The following is a 6,894-nucleotide window of genomic DNA, read 5'->3' on the forward strand; positions in this document are numbered from 1 at the left end:
GCAATTGATTGACAAGCTGAATTTTAAGGCAGAACTGGGAGAAAAGTATGAATGGGAGGAATACCATTAAGTCTAGCAAAATTTGGACTGTAGCCTCTATTAACTATCTAGTAAGCACAGTTGTGTGGAACACTTCCTTATTCTATTTTAAATGTATATCAAAAACCACAAAAGCATTTAAGCCGACATAGTTAAGCACTCAAATATAAGTAAGCATCGTAGCAGGGATCGTGCAGCTCGTGTGTCTGTGGATAATGCTTTCTCTGTCGCTAACTGGGTCCTCCTTCTCCTGTAAAGCTCTGTTCACTTCATGTGCCTCCTGGACAATGCCCAGTGCACCTGGCACTGCATGATATCAGCCACTGGCTATCGGTAGATGCTGAGAAAAAGAGGACAGTGGACAGCAGTCCTTCCTTGGTTTACACATTCCTGTGTTCTCACAGTTATGGTTTGTTGAGTTTTGGGATTTGTTATAGTAGACCACCAGAACTGCAGCCTGTGTGTCTTTAATAGCTGCTGATGGATTTAGTTTCATCTAAATTAGTCTCATCTCTTTTATTAATCAACTATATACTTGTACCTTCCACAGTTTGGTGCAGCAAGAAGTTCTGCACCTTGTTTTTATGAGGGGGAAAAATATTTCCTTGTTCTTGACATTCGTTATGTTCTGTTCTGTTCCCTAACCTCTTGAATTGATAAAGACAACGAAGAGTAAAACACCCTTTCAAAAGGTGTCAGGTACTCCAGGCCACAGTAAATACAGACAAAGCTGAGGTAAAAGTCTATTTTTAGTCACTGAATACTGATGAAAGGAAAGGGTATTTGCTCTAATAAATTGCTACACCCATTCACAGGTCTATACTGAAGTTTCCCCTTCTCACTTTCAACACTGGCATCTCCTGTGCAGTATGGTGCCATACTGCTCAATCAAATGTCTTAATTTCCCAAATGGTAAAGTTCATCCTATTCCTCCCCATTCTGGTTCCATTGTGAAAAGACTATCTCTTACAAGACTGTCTCTTAAAAGCATCTTTTAAGTCTAAAAACATTTTAAAGAAATGGTATTACCATTAACAGATCCTTCAGGTTTGCCAAGAAAAATAAAAAGGATTTTGGGCCATTTTGTTAACCTTGTTTCAACACTTGCTGACTTTTGTTAGACCTGTGGGCTCAGTGGGTTCTTCAAGAAACTCCTGAAATGGCCTTTCTTCTGAGTGGTGTCTAGTTGCTTGTGATGAGCCAGGCTCTAAAACTGTACCGTTACAAGATGCCAACGTGACAGTTAGATTAACTGCCTGGATGTCCCTTGCCAAAGACTATCCTGTCATGCTGCACATTAGCTATGGGGGGTTTTTTTAAGGTACTGAATAGGAGCCAAACCTGACTTAAGTAACTCAACAATGCTCTCCATGCTTAAGGTATTTCAAGTACAAAATATTGATAAAATTTGTCTTTGGACTAGTAATCTTTTTTAACAATTTCAAGCATATCTGACTTTCTGTTTCATGGACACTGCTATACAACTGCACCAGTCAGCATGTGTACAGAGGTGTTATGTTATATACAGGGATATCTTGAACACCCTGCCTCTACCTTGGAAGATGGCAGATTAGACTCCACTTTTACACTTGGGTAAGTGGGCTGCCTAGACAGCAGTGAGTGAGCGCTGTGGGTCTGTTTGGAGGTACAGCAATACTCCTGCTGAAGCATCCAAAGGCTGGGTTGCATATGAGTCTCAGGAGGTTTCTGAAAGTGATGGATAGAGGAGAAGCAGGTGGACAGTAAGTGGAGCGAGGCTGCTACATAACTAACTACTCCTGCCACAAAGAGTTTCTTGTTCTCTGGACAGCAGTGATAGTACCTGTCCTCTGATGTCTGCCTTAGACCAGCTCCAGTCCTGGCTCTGCAACAGCTACTGAAGCTTTGCAGTTCATGGAGAGGGACAGGGCAAATAAGGGCAGAAACTCCTGCATGCTCATTGCAGTGATAAACTGAGGTCATGCTGTAAGACAACCCCAGACGACAAACAAGTGCCAACTGCATGTGGAGAATGGCCATTTGTCTGGCATCCAGAAAAGCATAGCAAAACTTGTGTACTGACAACTTGCCCTTTAGAACTAGCACAGATCCTTCCGGAGCTGCATGTACTTCAACACTAGGAATCGGCCAAGCCTTAAACATTTGCTCCTTAGGACTGGAGTTGTGAGTGCACATGTGACTTTGTAGTATTTTAGGTTAATACATCACAACTTCAGCACAGATTTTGTTCTTTTTTTTTTTCTTTCCTTTTTTTTTTTTTTTTTTTTGGAGATATGTGCAGAACTGCTGTTACTTTTTGCCATTTTTGCTTAAGGCAATAGCAGAGTAATCTGCATGTGAGAGACTGGAAAAGAATAGCCAGAATTGTATGCACTCTCTTCCCTCCTGGCAACTCCACTGGTGCAAATATTTCATTACCACTTAGGATGACTGTATAACCATATGTGAGTTTGGCGGTGGTTGTGTTTTTATACGTTATTTTTTCCCCAGAAGCAAAGCCTAAACCAAAGTGGAGCGTCAAGTTCTGCTGCATCTAAATTTTCCGGCACCTTTGCCAGTCAGATCTCCTTGTCCTGATGAAGGTAGGGGGTGCGTGGCTTTCTCTGTTCTTTTTAAAATTATTTATCCATAATTCTTACTTCTCCAAAGTCTCTTCAAAAGAAAACATCCTGTGTTCTCAAAAGCCCTCATCCTGCAGCCAGCACAGGAAATACACAAGCGCTGAGAACCTGCCTTCCTGAAGCACTGTTTGTGGAATAGATTGTTTTATTGCATCAAGAGGTTACTTCACAGATCTCAGTGACATCTACGTGCAGAGATGCCAGAGCCCCACCCTGCATACCTCACTGCTCAGGTGCACCTGGCAGTGGGAACTGTATGCTTCAGTCAGGTTTAATTTCACAATGTTTCATTTTCCTCCAAATAGCACTGTGGAAGAATGTGTATTGTGGGATTTCAATACTCTGTGTTGCTTTTGTACTGCTTGCTTTGCCCCACACAAGGACTTTTGTCCTGCAGTGCCTGGCTTTTTTCTCCCTGAAGATGAAGACAGGCTACAAAACTATTTCAATATCACACAATAACTAAATAGAAATTTAGCATTTGCTCTTTAATTTACAGTATGTAACAGGATCAGCTTTTATGTACCCAGTCAGATAACATGGGGACAGCACAGCTTGGCCAGGACAACCTGCAGCACCTGAAGCTTCACATGAAGACATAAAGTCACATCTCTGCAAACTTGCCTGAGTGTGCCACTCTTGCCATGCTTTCTCCTGTATTCACTGGGTTTCCCCTCGGCACCTTCCAGGATCCTGCTGGAGCAGGGGTCCAGCACTGTGGCAGGTTTGGCAAGACCCTGGCCCTCAGTACTGCACCCAGGCTGGAGGTTTGTTCTCTGTCCTCTATCTCAGACCCTAATTAATCCCCAGACCCTGGACACAGGGGGTGGCCAGCCAGGGGCTGGTGTGGGGAACGCAGTGCTGACTCCTGGGGCGCACTATGGCACAGACTGCAGTGGCATGAAGCTCCTCAGGCCACAACAGCCTAAACTAACCACCACTCTTATTAAAAAGTGCTATTTAATTGAGTGTTTCTCCCCTCTCATAGGCTATCTTGTGTCATCATCATGACTAGGATTCACGAGTGAAGATTTGGGATATCTTGTGTAGTGTTGCTCCAAAACTACATTAGTAGTTTGCGTATTAGTGTTTTCCAAAACCAGGTTGTTTAGTCTGGAGAAGAGGAAGCCCAGGGGTGACCTTATCACTCTCTATAAGTACCTGAAAGGAGGTTGTAGCCAGGTAGGGATCGGTCTCTTCTCTCAGGTAACCAGTGACAGGATGAGAGAATGTAGTCTAAAGCTGCAGGGAAGGTTTACAATGGATATTAGGAAGAATTTCTTCACAGAGGGGCTGATTAGACATTGGAACGGGCTGCCCAAGGAGATGGAGGAGTCACCGTCCCTGGAGGTATTTAAGGAAAGACCGTATGTGGCACTGAGTGCCATGGTCTAGTTGACGTGGTAGTGTTCGGTCAAAGGTTGGACTCGATGATCCCAGAGGTTTTTTCCAACCTTTATGATTCTGTGACTCTGTGAAAACGCTCCCGTTTTTTCAGGAAAGGCGGGACCGGCCGGTACGATCCCGCCGAAGGGCGCTGCCCCGGTTCTCTCCTGGCCCGTGGGAGGTGGCCGCGCGCTGCGCTGTATTTTCCAACGGGACGCAATTACCCAAAAAACGACCCTAACACTGGGCACGAGGCGAGTGCGGGCCAACTTCCACACACACACTCGGCCTCTCACAGGGCGGGCGGGCGGGTGGCCCGCCCCGTCCCGCTCCTTGCCCGAGGGATCGATTGGTCGCGCCTCTGTTTCGAGGGCAGCCCGGGAGGAGGCGAGCGCCGCAAAGCGCACCCCGCCCCGGGTGCTCTGCGCGGGGAAGCGGCGCGAAAACCCGCCCCTGGCTCGGCCCGGTGCGGGGCCGGGCCCTGCCCCTGCCCCCTGGCGGCGCCCCGGCCCCGGCGCTCCGCAATCCCAGAGGTTGTGGCTCCGTGAGGCACCTCAAGCGCTGGGAAAAGGTCACGGGATTTCCATTGCAGAGACGGCTGAGAGGGGACCTCATCGATGTGTATAAATATCTAAAGGGAGGGTGCCAGGAGGATGGAGCCAGGTTCTTCTCGGTGGTGCCAAGCAATAGGACAAGAGGCAGCGGGCAGCAACTGATGCACAGGAAGTTCCCCCTGGATATGAGGAAGAACTTCTTTACTGTTCAGGTGACCATGCACTGGAACAGGTTCTCCAGAGAGGTTGTGGAGTCTCCTTCTCTTGGAGATATTCAAGAACCATCTGGATGCAATCCTGTGCCATGTGCTCTAGGATGACCCTACAGGGAGGTTGGACCAGATAGCCCACTGTGGTCCCTTCCAACCTGACCGATTCTGTGATTAAGTATATGGTATATATATCATATCCTCCTGTGGTGCCCAGGGGTGGCATTGGAGAGGGCAGGGAGGCTTCCTGTGGGAAAGGAGGAAACCCAGGCACCAGGGTGAGGTTGCTGTGCTGCTGCGCTCACACCGAAGGTCTCCAAACATTCCTGCATCACCTGAGGGCTTTGAGGAAGGTTTATGCTAATTCACTCAAATATCAAGGGAAAGGGCTCTAGCGGTTTTCCCAGGATGAGCCTCCATCCCTCAGCATGCTCACTGGGTGTGCTAACCCCTCAATTTCCCTAAATGCTGGGAATTTGGCTATATGATTTGGAGTAGCAAAAGGCTGTTCAGGTTTTCTTGTGATCTTTTAATACAAGTTTATTCATTTGCAGTCTTTAAAGCACGGTTCTTCAAACCATTCTGGCAAACTAAATCTCATGAACTGATTTTAACTAATTCAAAGAGAAGCTTGACCCAAAAATTTAAAATTGAAGTGTAGGTATCCCTATACTGAGCACTCCAGTGGGGAAAACAGGTCAGTGGGGTCAGTTCCATGCTCTGGCTCCCAGTACTGTGTGGCCTCAGAAAAGCTATGGCTCCATTTCCTTTTCTTAAATCAGGGTTAGGGGCAGCAGATTGTTTGGAAAATGGCTCATACCCCAAGAAGTAATATGTGAAGAAAACAGTAACAATGAAAAGCTGTTCGTATGGATCAAAGAATCATAGATTGTTAAGGGTTGGAAGGGACCTTAAAGATCATCTCTTTCCAAACCCCCCCCTGCCATGGGCAGGGACACCTTCTACTATATCAGGTTGCTCAGTGCTCCATCCAAACTAGCCTTAAACACTTCCAGGGACGGGATAGGCAGAACTTCTCTGGGCAACCTGTTGCAGTATCTCGCCCCTCTCACAGTAAAGAATTTCTTACTAATATCTAATCTAAATTTCCTCTCTTTCAGTTTTTACCCATCACTCATTGTAATCCCGTAGGCTCTAGCCCGAACATGGGCACAGATGCCGCAGCCACCAGCCTGAGCACGGGGTCGGGCATCTGGTGTCCCTGAAAGACAGCTCTCCAGTGCCTGGAGGTTTTCCCTTGTTCAGACCACGACCAAAACCATGGACAGGCAGGATGCGCTGTGGACACGGGTGGCTAGTCTGCGATGGTCCCCCCTGGCGTGACCCTAGCGGATCTGAGACGGAGGAACCGGGGAAGGGGCGGAGTCCCTCCTTCTTAATCCCGGCTGCCTCAGCCCCCGGTCCCCCCCGACGCGGGAGTCTGCCGACGCTGGGCAGGCCAGGCTCACAGAATCACAGACTTGTTAGCGTTAAATGGGACCGCTGGAGATCATCTTAGTCCAAGCCCCCTGCAGGGTTACCCAGAGCAGGTGACACAGAAAGGCGTCCAGGTGGGCTCCCTCTCCCTCCAGACAAGGCGACTCCACGACCTCCCTGGGCAGCCTGTTCCAGTGCTCCGCCACCCTCAATGTAAAGTTCTTCCTTATGTTAAGGTGGAACTTCTTGTGTTTTAGTTTATGGCCACTGCTCCTCGCCCTGTCGCTGGGCACCACCGAAAAGAGCCTGGCACCATCCTCTTGGCACCCGCCTTTGAGATATTTATATGCATCAATGAGATCCCCTCTCAGTCTCCTCGGGCGCCATTTCAGCAGGCCCCATTCCCTTCCCCGGGCCGGGCGGCGGCAGAGGGCGCTGGCCGGGGAGGCCGGGAGGAGGCCGGCAGCCGCAGCCTTATCAGCGTGCCGCAGGCCGGGCCGGGCCCGGGCGGCCGCGGGTGCCCGGCCGCCGGCCCATGGGCGGCGGCGGCGGCTCGCAGGCGCCTCCTCCTCCTCCTCCCGCCGCAGACCCGGGCTGCGGGGACCGGCGGCAGCAGCAGCTCCGGTGTCGCGCCGGCCGCATGGCGGG

The sequence above is a fragment of the Corapipo altera genome, unplaced genomic scaffold (genome assembly GCF_003945725.1).
Source record: "Corapipo altera isolate COAL_440 unplaced genomic scaffold, ASM394572v1 2c, whole genome shotgun sequence".
In the NCBI taxonomy this organism is placed as follows: Eukaryota; Metazoa; Chordata; class Aves; order Passeriformes; family Pipridae; genus Corapipo; species Corapipo altera.